Raw genomic sequence first — 12,544 nt, 5'->3', positions numbered from 1 at the left:
CACTTTGTAGGTGCTCCCATCTGCTCTTAAAGCAGTGCTTCCCGAGAAATGAATGAAGCAGTTTCCTGAAACAAACCCAGTATAAAAGGAAACTCAACATACTGGAAGTAGAAAAGTGAAATAGAAGTGCATCAATTTAAAGGCATTTGTAAAAAATGCCTTATAAATATAAATAGTGTAGACTGCTGTGATAAGCAGAGACATTTTAAGGTTGAGATATTTCATATACAGCTCTGATGCTAATTGTAAATGAAAAGGATTATGTTCATAAATTAATTGGTTTTTGCTTCTTTTTTTTGTAGGTTTTTTTACCTATAAACCATTACAAATAGAGGAAAAGAAAGTTGCTACTTGAACCTTGAGATGAGACAGAACAATGTCTGGATGGACTCAGAAAGGAATCCTGACCTAATGACTAATTTTTATGAAACAGTCTAAAACAGAGTCCCAGAATATTCCACATTTGGGATCTGCAATTTTGTGCCTGGAAATAAAGATACATGTAACATACTTAAATGCACATGTGTGGGGCACACTTTTGCTCTTTCCTGGTTATGGACTTTATTTTTTAATATAACTATCTCACAGAGATAGAACAACTGGACAGGTATTAGTTTTGCCAACTACCTGATGCTTACGTTCCCTAGAGCACAGGATAGAAATTGGATTCTTGCCAAATACTATGGGGGAAAAAAAAAGCACAGAACTAGTTCCTTTAGCAGCCTTTCAAATATTTACAAACTCATGAGATTCACAGAGTGTCATCAGTGTTTTCTGACTTACTAAATTGGTAAAATCAATTTTTTTTTTCTACTTCCCTCTGGACTTCCTCTGTAGTTCAACTTCTTGGGCAGATAATCATCCAGTAAATCAGTCAAAACCATCTCAATCTATGAAGTGATAGTAGACTTAATGGAGACCTGAACTTCTCTGTGAAAAAGCTTCGTTTTCAGTATATCTGTTGATGTAGCCATAGGTAAAGAAGGTACTTTTAGAAGTAGAGTTGGAGTTGGAGGTTGAGGCACTTGCTAGACCTGGAGCCCTGACATCCTGCACTCCATAGATTTCTTGCAGGATTTGGAGCCGATCACTTTGCCTCTCTGCATCACAGTTTCTCAGTTGTAAAATGGGGACAGCAGTCGTCCTCTATTTCTCAGAGGACTTGTGAAAATAAATGCATTAAAGATTGTGAAGCCATCAGTTGCTATGGTGATAAGGCTTATTTAGACACAGAAGAGCCAAGATTAGAAGCTAATATGTTTCCTTGTACAACTTATTTGGAATATGGATGGGCGATGCTGATGTAAGTCTGGTTCTGCCTCCAGTAATGTGGTTACTGATTCTCAGTGGGGACAGGAGCAGTCTTCAGTAGACTACAACAGACACATTATGTTAAACCCCATTATTTTAAATGCCTCAAATTGGGTCAGTTGCATAATGTCTTGTGGTGGCCTGTTGTATCAGATAAAAATGATGTGCAGGATTTTAACACCTGCCATAATTGCTAGATGGTTCTGCATTTTTTTGTCAGGTGTTTGCAACTAAGGCGAATGCAGTGAAAATACAAAAATTCTGCACCAGGGAAGATGTGTAAAATTCCTGTAGGTATTGTGGGATAGAGTGGGGAGACTTTAGAGAATAAGGGACTTCCGTGTTTCAGATATGTGGAGTGCTATGACAGGGAACAAGCTATGGATGAGTCAGATGACAAAGAGTAAAGAGCTCAGGAAAAATGGGGTAAGTAGGATATTGTGATCCTGCCCATTGTTGTGGAACAAAAAACCATTTCTGTGATGTGGTTTGGCCTGCAGAAATAAATTTGATATCCAGAGACAGATAGATTTTGCAAATACCATTTTTCCCCCCTATCTTCTCCCAGTACTGTGATAATACCATCAGTACCTCAACACCATTTAATATTGTTGAATAATTTAGGTTGGAAGGTACCTTTAGGTCATCTCCTCTGACCCACCCCCACCTCCACCTCTCCCCCGTTCCTGCCTGGGCTGATGCACAAGCCTTGGTGCTGGCTGGATCCAAGCTATAGCTCTGGAACTGCCCTGTACCCCTGCCCACTGCCTCTCAACCTTGGCCTGCTTGGGTATCTCTTGCACTGCATTGCTTTCCACCATCTCTGTTTCCACAAGAACATATTTAGAATGGGGAACTATAATAACTGCTTGGTTCTAACAGATGAAACCTTTGGGGTCAGCTGTAAGAGGTTTGTTTTTAAACAGCCTATCAATATATGAAATACATCCTCTGATACTGAGAGAATTTCCAGAGATTTATGTCTTATTTCCAGATGGACAGGCTTAATGTATCTATTAATTATTTGGCACATTTTAAATATATTCCTCTTTCCCCTGCACCTGAGACATAAATATCATAATACTATGTCAGGACAGTGAATTGTTCTCATTCTTAAACTAGGTAAGCAACTATTCCTTTCCAGGTTTTTTGGTCCATCTTAAATATTACGTTTCATTTTAAATTTGACATGATATTTTTTTTTCCCTGTATATTTGTGTCTCTGGGTTATTCTAACATCCAGTTCTCACCCAGCTGCTTTTGTACAGTTTTGCTCCTTTTTCATCTGATGTCTCTGATACAGCTGAAACATAGGAGCTAGTAAAAGAAATAGGGCAGCTAAATGATTGTATGCCCCTGCTTGACCACTGTGAGTTTTTTTTCTGGTATTTAACCAAAGCAAAAATGACCACTAAATGCAACATTCTCTCAAGAAAAAGAAACAGAAGAAGCCTTCCTTATTTTTTGTGTTTTGCAAGGCATTTTAGTAAGAAATGTAAGAAAACACATATTACTTTCTCACATCTGGGTGAGACATTGATTTTAATGCTGAGAACAATTTATTTTGATAGTCATCTGTACATCACAGGTAGTTTTGGAAGTAATTTTCTTTAAAAGTAATAAAACTGTGTAAAGTGTCCAAGTAAATATTCTTCTTTACTGTTGTCTAGTGTCTAGTAAATAATCTTGGTGAAAATTTCTTTCCTAGAGTTTATAATTAGTTAATTTAGTCATTCTTTGCTCTTTCAGGTGATTAAGCTAAGGCTCAAATTTTACTTTCCTGTGCCTTTGAATCATTGCACTTTCATTTGCTTCTCTTGCCTGAAGTGAAAGCCAAAAATCCTATGTGAAGGCACTTCAGAAATTCCACAGGAGCTACATGGAAAACCAACTTGTAAGTGTAATTAAGGCAGAGTTGGATGCTACAGAAACATAAAAGTAAAGCCTACATAACTGTGCTGCTGCTGCTGGGATTACAACTTGGGAGGCATTTACCTATTTAGACGATCTCCCGAGTGGGGCATGAAAACCCATGGAAATTGCTGGCAGGGTTCAGGCTGATCTTGTACTGGCTGCAATACCTCCACAAGCTCCACTGCCTGGGCTGGCCCCTAAGGAAACATGAGTGACTGCTCTCATGGCTAATGGCTGGGATGCAAATGTCAACCCCTTCCTTCTTGCCAGTGCCTCTGTGTTGTAGTGAGCAGAGTTCCTGGCTTTCTTCTGGAAATCTGTTGGTGTGAGACTTTGGATCACCAGGGGTATTTTTACTGCGGGATTGCAAAGCTTTCTTCAGTCTGTTTGAAATTAGCAGGCTGTGGCCCAGGGCTGTTGAGACATGGCAGGTGGCCTCGCAAAAGCAGTTTCTTTGTCACACTCTCTCGGAGGATGATTGAATTCTCTGTTATCATCTGTGGTGAGGAGGGGAAGAGCAGATGGAGTGCTGTCACCAAATGGGAACAGTATCATTGTGGTGAGCCTTGTTTGCTCCAAGCACCTGGAGGAACCCATAGGGAGCAAAGCATGCATGTAAATGGCCCAGACTGTCTTTTAAATTGTCCTGTTTCAGTATTCTGCAAACACCTCACATCTTATTGAAGGGTCCATGTTATGTCCACAAGGCAGGTTTCCACTGCTGTGCCCAACGTTCAGTGGAAGGGTTTCCACATCAGAAGCCTTTGACCTTCACTGCGTTTCCACACTGGAAATCAATTTAAACACTACACCTCCATGGCAAACTTAATGTTTTTCTATAGACAGTGTGATGTGGATTGGGCCAGTGCAATTCAAAGGCCAGTGGTCTGCACCTGAAAGAATGCCCCATGAAGAATGACCACTTTAAAATTAACTTTACAGCTGATATAGCTGTGTCCCTGGCTGTAACAGTGTCATCCCATTTCAACCCTAAGTAATTCGTGGGTCTAATTATGGTGTTGCTCAGATATACTTATTCCAGAAGGCTTCTTTCTATAAGGGTGTTATTGTTTGCTTTTAACTGTGTCAGAACAAGAACAGAGCTTTTGGGGAGAAATCTAGGTATCTAGAATCTTCCTGTGGAATTCAGCTCATTCTTTGCTCTCCCTTATCCTGACTTTTATGTTATCCCTTTATGTGCCATGGGGAATTAGAGAGGCCTATCACTAGGAGTGGGGTCTCTAAAGTGAACTATGGAAATTGCCAGCTACCGTTCTGTGTTTGGTATCATCTTCTTTGCCCAAGGAGGGAAATTATTTGAATTGTATTTATATTTTCTCTAATAGCTGAGATTTTCTTACTGTCTGAATTAGAAAGAGCATTTGGTTTAGTAAAATAAGTAAAAAAAAAAAAAGATAAAGATGTTTTATCCCTCTGTGTATTTCTAAGAAAATTTCAATGATATGGTGATGTTCAGAAATTGATGAAAACTAGATGAGATGTAAATATTAAGAGGCAGGAATTTTCCTTCAGGTGAAGGATGACATTTGCATAGAAACAAGAATGACTCATATGTTGTTAGGTGAATGTCGATCTAGAATCGAAAATTCCTGTGCATCACTTTTTACGTTAGATGGCAATAGGAAATATGCTAAACAGGGTACCCAATTTTTCATCATGTCCCAACACAGGAACTGACTTGAGAGAATTCATAAATAAATTGTAGCAAAATGAGATGCTGAACCAAATTTTATCACTACACAGGCAAAACCTGCATTTCTTTTTATAGAAAGACTGAACTTTCCTTTTTCCCATGAAAACCATGCATGAAGAGGGGACCCATTTTTGTAGCAACTGCCTTACAAGCCATCAACTTCACTGCAATTTCACTTTTGTAGTTTAAATTACATGAACAAAGGTACCAATTAATTTTCTTAACGACATCTTGTCTTTACCTAGAATTTTAGTTTTCAAAACAGAATATCTGAAGGTAGAAAGACCATGAAATTAAATGCGTCTACTAAATTCTGTTGATCTGTGGTACCAAAATGGATGTTATTGTTTTGGACATATTATTCCTCTAAAGTTTTTAACCAGATTTCCTGCAGAGAATTTATTTAATGTTGAGTTTCTCATCTCAACTTTTTATTGTGAGTTAACAGTTCAGATAAGTTAACATCAACTGATTTTACTAATTGTTTTCCATTAGGAGGGCAACTCAGTCAGAATAGGAACCTGATCCTCTCAGCTACTAATCCTGTTGCTACAACCACTAGGTAAGGTTGTATTTTCTGTAATTTATACTTCTTCAGAACCATTATATTTCTGTCACTTGTGAAAATATATATCCAAGGTCAACCTAGCTCTTTAATACTTTCCCCGTATTTTTATTTTCCATTTTTAACTTTGTGGCTATGAATTACCTGCTTATTGGACTTCGAATATAACCTATTCAACTACACTGAACCTACCCTGAAAATAAAAATAATTCTCTCATAATGAATGCCAGGTAAAATAGATGAAATTTTTAACTTTTGTCTCCTTCTTCATGTGAAACATCTAAGTGACTGTAGCACCTATGCCACAGAGACTCAGGAACTGTAGTGTCTGCTGGAGTCATACAGAGTGAAAATATGTGACATTGAAACTTCCCAGTTTCTGTTGAAAGAGCCCAGCACTGCTCATCTATAGTAATTCTCATTAGTTCTGGGTGAATTCAAAGAGGTACTTTTATAAGTCCACAAAACACTCTTTACATGAGATTTAAATATATAGTCTGATAATGAGTAGACTTTAGGAAATCTGTGCAACAGCAAAATCACCCACCAGTGAGCAGGGATGTTCAACTTTTGGTAGTTCCCTGAAGGGCAGTACTCTTCAGTTCCTTATCCTGCAGTTTCCCACTGTGACTGGGGATCCTGAAAATCCTTTTGATTTTCAATTTAAAAATGGGGTATTTTCCATTCATTTCCATCAGAGTGAATAAGGAATGACCCCACATCTTACTGGAAAGCAATGGAGTGGAAAAAGTGTCTTAATAATTTTCCCTAGGGAAATCTTTAAGACCTGGTTGCTGGACTAGTACAGCAATACTTACCTATATGTATGTGCCATGGGATTATTTCTGTATAAGGAAATGTTGTGTGATTGCAAAATGTAACTGCTGGGTACCTGGAGTCTTTTTGGCCTTATATTTTAATAGTTTTCTGGGAAATTTACTGACTTACATGTATATCTGCAAGTTTTATTCCTACATAAAGACTTGGAATACTTCTTTTTTCTTCAGAGCTTCTAAATAAGCTAAAGCAAACTTGCCTTGTCTCTGTGTCTTGTAAAGGAGTACGATTGTCCCTGGATATCTTAAATCATGTTTTCAAAAGTGTTAGAATACAGCAAAACCCTGGCCATTTTACAGAAGAGCATTAAGTGCTGATACTGTCCTAACACAGTAGCTCAACAGACAGGAGTTACGGAATATTCATAACTGGAAGGCACCCACAAGGATCATCAAGTCCAGCTCTAAGTAAATGTCCCACACAGGGATCAAACTCACAATCCTGGTGTTATTAGCACCATGCTCTAATCAACTGAGGTAATCTCAGGGACAGATTTTCAGTGTTTCTTGCTTATTCAATGAAGGTTTCTGCCTACACTATTTCAGTTAAATTCAGCATGACCTTCTACACTGCTGTAAATTAGGTTTGAAAATATCTTTGTGTTATTCCTTCCTCCCATGTGGAACTTTAGATCATCCCCCAGCTCATTTTTAGGTATACCTAAATCTTTAAATAATCAGCATTTAATTTGGGTTTAATCTAGACTCTCTCATTTCCTCTGTGATAATATCATAGGCAAGGTCCTTAAGCTGTGCCTGCCTTCTGTTAATCCACTTCAAAATATTTGTCTGAATAGCAGCCTACTTATATTGTTAAGGATCAATTAATTCATTAACTAATTAACTTAAAGCACTCTAAATATATAATGTGCTACAGATGTAATTTTTGTCATTAACAATGCTTCAACACTGCTAATGCTACAACATTCATTTGCAAAGTCTAGTCGGTACTGAAGAATATTACATCAGTTAAAAATGGGAAGGTGTGTTTTCTGGATATATGTGAAGGCCATTACAATATTGAGAGTGGAAATGTCCTGATTCTGGGCTCCCCCCATGTCAATTCCAGTCAGGAAAAATAATAATCTTCAGTTAATAATGTTGTTAACTGACTTACTCTAATGTAAGTCTGGTGAGAAGATTATGAACAGCTGAGGCTTATTTTCAGCAGATACGGATCTATATTATGTAAAAATATTCCTGCTTTATGGTCTGTTTGTAGTCTTTCCCTGTGACCCTTTAGAGTATTTTCCCCTGATACTATTTTGGGGTGCCTATTTTACAACATGAAAGGGTTAGCAGGAAACAGAATTTGTTTCTTGGTATTATTTGCTCCAATACAGGGTGCTTCTTTGTATGTCTGTCTTCTTCAAAGCTTGCTCCTGCTCAAAGTGTGTCCTTACTTCTATGCTGTGTTAAAGGGCTAAATTTTAGCAAAGGAACAGTGTTCTTGGTGATGGGGAGGATGTCACTCTTTGATCAGCAGCTTTTGTGCCTACTGAACACTCTTGATCTGATAATGAGTACTTTCTGCAACCCTCTGGATTCTTGATCTGTCTGGTTTGTTTGCTGTAGTTCTTGTCACAGAATTATGCAAAGTTTGTCAAAACACTGATGCTTCCCTCCACCCCTGTATTACTTTTCCTGTGTTATTTTTGTGACCTCTGGATGAGGCATAGCCCCTGTATACCTCATCTGCTAATTTGCTGCTGTTTATATTAAAAATAGGATGCTTTAACTTGTTAACTACAGCTATCTAGGTTATGAAAATATGTATTTGGCAAATACATCCTCTTAGTTTTGTTATATTTCTGCCTTCTCTTCAGTGCCTAAGTACAACTCAGACTGACCAAACCTAGCAATAGCTGCCTACTTGTGGCAGATTTTAACCTGTACAACAAAGCACCAAAGTTCTCAATCTTGATGTCTCTGCAGCCTGTATACACACCTAGAGGGCAACACTCACTACAAAACACAACTTCATTGCATTCTATCAAAAGCAGGTGATGATGCCTAGACAGCCAAGGCATGTCACTGGGTAAGTGAGAAAACTGGAATTTTTTTTTACCCTATTGGAAGGGATTCTTCTGTGGGACAGAATTGCTTGCCACCTGAGTCATTTTATGCTGTTTGAGGTTAGGTTCCAGATGTCTTTTCCATGGTGCAGAATATTGCTAGCATTAGTTTTTTTAACTCTACACTATATGTCACACTTTGATGATCATGAAGAAAACAATAAGAAACCTTAGTTTTACCCTAAGATAAATTTAATGAGATAAGGGACAGCATGGACCTCATGTAATTAATCTGCAATAAAATGTAAGTGGGAATCACCTTGAGATCTAGGCTGGAGGAAAGTAGGTATTTATTACCTTTGATATGTATTTGTAACAAAAGATCCATTTGCATGTAAAATGTATTGCCAAGGCTGATCAAAATACAGTATTGGCAGCAGTGATAAGGCACTTGATCATGTAGTGTGGTTTGCCAGTCAAAGAGAAATTGTTGCTCTATTCACCTCTTAACCTCTGCAGACACAAGAATAAGGTGGTGAATGACACAAGAGTAGATTTGACTTTTTTGCAGGATCACAAGCTCCATGTTTGCTCTTATTTGCCAAATACACAAGAAGTAGAATTTATAATTTTCTGAGCATCCCAGTTGAGGAATAAAATGGGTACTTTTATCTACCTTTTATATGCCATGTACTGCATTTGTTGTCCTTTGCTGCAGCTGAGTCACCATGTGTTACTAAGAATAGATGTTCTGCCTTTACCCTTAAATCCTCTTGGATAGTGATCCTGATTCTACTCTCACACCAGCATCATTCTGAGTGCATGTCATGGGAAAAACACTCTTTAGAAAATCTTATATACTTTATTAATCTTAAACTTACTTTTATGTATTATGTCACTAAAAATCCCTCTTTTTGTGGAATCAAATAAATCCTAACAGTGTACAAGCATAAACATTTAGCAAATAATAAGAATAGTTTTACCTTTGCAGTATAAACTCTACCTGTTTCTTTAAGTTATGCAAACAGTTTGGGGTGCAATAACATGGATTAAAGTGATTTCAGAAAGGAAAATTAATTGTTCTTAGGGAAAGCTGCTCTAATCACTTCATCCTTACATACTTGGACTTGGCTGTGGAAATACTGCAAAGTGCTCATTCCTGTCATCTAAATCAGCAGTGTGGTAGCTGGCTGCTCTGCAATGGCAGCTGAAGAGCCAGTGTTTGCTTTTCCAGCACTGTAGCTATGTAGAGAAGGACTCCAGAACTGTAAAATCACACCTCATGTGGCAAAAAAACCCCTCTACCACCAGCATAAATGACATTTCTTTTAAAATGGAAGCAAGAGAACATAGGTAACCCTCTTCTGTCTGGTTCTGTTACTGTAGTAGGACTCTGATATTAGTTTCATAAGGCTGTTCAGATATATAAACACTCTTTCCTTTGCAACCTCTCAAATTATTCTACAGTTCACTGGAAGAGATTTCTTGTGCAAAGAGATATTCCCAAATCCCCTAGTCAAGGAGCCAGGTAGATAAAAAAAAAAAGAATAGAGATAACCCCTCTGTCTTAAGACAGCTGGATATTTAGCCTATTATGTATTTTTTTAAGCCTTATCTTCCCAAAACTCTCCTTTTCCCCCTCCCTTTCCTTCCTTTTGTCATATTAAAAGCTCAGTAAGACTCAAGCAGCAGGCAACCTCCAGGTCGCTTGGATGGCACTGCTGTCTCAAAATTATTTCCTTGATATGAGCAAGATTTTTTTTTCCCCTTTGAACAGAATCTGGTCCTTTTCAATCTCATCTGTTAATGCAGACTCTTCCTTCTATTTTGGAGTCTGTAATAACATTAATTGGGGCCAAAAACATGCAGCTAGGTTGGGTACAACATAGGTGACACTCTGTGGGTGCAGAGAGATGTGGAAGTCTGGTGAAGATGTATTGTGCTTATTATTTAAGACTCACTAATAAACTCAGTAGTTATGTCTTGATTGCCAATTTTTAGATTTGTGTGTTGAAACATCTTGAACAAAATGTTAGAGCAATTCTGCAGCATCCTGCTGACTGAAATCAAGGTGCTGCCTCATATGCCATCTGCCTGCAAGATCACAGTGGTAATTATAGCAAGTCTCACAAGTACTGGAACAAGAGATATGTCAAATGCATTTTCCTTCCCTTTGAAGGCAATTTTCATTTTCTCAACTCATTTGACACTACATGTGACTAAGAGCTGCAGGTGTGAGAGCCACACAGAAGCAGACAGATGTGTACACACCCACAAAGCAAGATATCAACTCCTAGAGTGTCCAGAACAGTTTATGTACTTATCTTGGCACATTTAAAGTAAATGTGGTGCTGGAGAAATTTCCCTTGTTATTACTACTCCTATTCTTGTGCATAGAATCTTATCTCTTATTAGTGTGACAATATAAAAAACAAACAAACAACAAAAAAACAAACCAGCATTCTTGATTTTGCTAAGCATCACTGAAATAATATACACTGGAATAACAACATATATAAAAACTGCTGAAAGTGAAAGTTACTTGCACTTTGTGAAACTTCCACGAGTAATGATTTATGGACACAGCCATATTGAGGGTAAAAATGTAAATTTAGCACTATGTGATGTACAAATTCATTTGGTGTTTGAATTCTGCAGAGTTGGGGTCCTGGAACTGACTTTTGTTTGGAAAGTGACTACTGAACCAGTGTATTTGGGCACAGGTCACATGGGAGGAGGAGGAGTTTTGCATCTGGTATGGCACATGGGAGAGAGATGGAACCAGGGACCTGCTCCAGTTCTTCAGGAATCTGCATCTTCATGTATACATGAAGGGTATACAGGGAACCATCTTTCAGAGCTGTGTCTGGAATTCACTTTGGAGCAGTGGAAGAATAAGCATGCAGAAGTTACAATTGGCATTACATACCTTCTATGCTCCACCAAGAAAACTGAGGTAGGAAAGAAGAATGAGTAGAAGTTTGCTTTTCCTGGATTTCCTTGTGGGACCTGCTTGGTGTCACCCACTGGAGGAAACAGCATTCAATCCAAATGCACATTTTCCTAAAGGTAGCTGTTGTGACTTTCTGAACTGTTTCCTTCTCTGCTTATCCTCATGAGATTGGATAAGGGCTGTGTAGGGAAAGAGCAACTGAAGCTGATGGGCTCAGTAAGGAAGACTTACACAACATCCAGGCCATGAATAGATTTTAAGGAAGACTTAATTTAGGAGATTATAAGCACCAGGTCCCTCTCAACCTATTTAAACAGGACATTCATGCATGCGTTGAAGCAATGCCTCTAAATTTGTACTTGCAGGTTCATGCTCAGCAGCTTTGTGTCTGGGGTTGATAACTTTAGAATCACAGAATAACCTCGGTTTTATGCCAAAGGCAAGAACAGATTTAAGCTTTCCTTGTTATATGCTTTAACTGAAAGCACTATGTTATGGTCATCTTTCAAGATTCTGGGCCAGTGTAATATCCTGTACTTTTCAGACAAGGATTTCTGTAAGCATCTGGACCAATGTTTCCCACAGATTTGTGTTTCAAGGTAATTCGTGAGCTCTGAATAACAATATTTCTGTGACTGGGATATGTGCCATCTTCTTTCCTCACCTTAATCTATAGCCTCAGTCAGTAGACTCTCAGGTGGCTAATGCTGGCTGAGATGATCAAGGTCCCCAAACTGAAGGAGTCCATCATTCTGTCAGAGGTAGATGAAATTATCTTATAGGGTCAAAAGTTATTGAGGAACATACATGAAGTGTGATCACATAAGTCACGCTTCCATAGGAACTGGCTAAAAGTACATCCATATGAACACTTAGCATCTATCATGATTAACTATTATGTAAGTAGGATTTTTCCTTAGTAAGAACATTACATATGTTTGTTAATAATTTGTGGCCGAATTTACAGACAAGTTTGCAAGTCTTCATGTGTGCAATCAGCTGTGTGCTTATTACATTGTCGGCCTTCACTCCTGATGACTAAACTGGGAAATTAACAGAGCATCATTTCTCGAGGCTTAAAAACATCCAAAAGATAGAAAAGAAAAAAAAGGATGAAATTAATCAAATAAATAATTAATTAATAATTTGGTTCTAATTATAACAAGATGCTAAAGAATAGATCAGCTTCTCAAAGCATGGCAAAGTTCTGCTATGCACACATATCACCACAAATGC

This window comes from Cinclus cinclus, chromosome 1 (genome assembly GCF_963662255.1).
Source record: "Cinclus cinclus chromosome 1, bCinCin1.1, whole genome shotgun sequence".
NCBI lineage: Eukaryota > Metazoa > Chordata > Aves > Passeriformes > Cinclidae > Cinclus > Cinclus cinclus.
Note: the sequence above shows the minus strand (reverse complement) of the source record.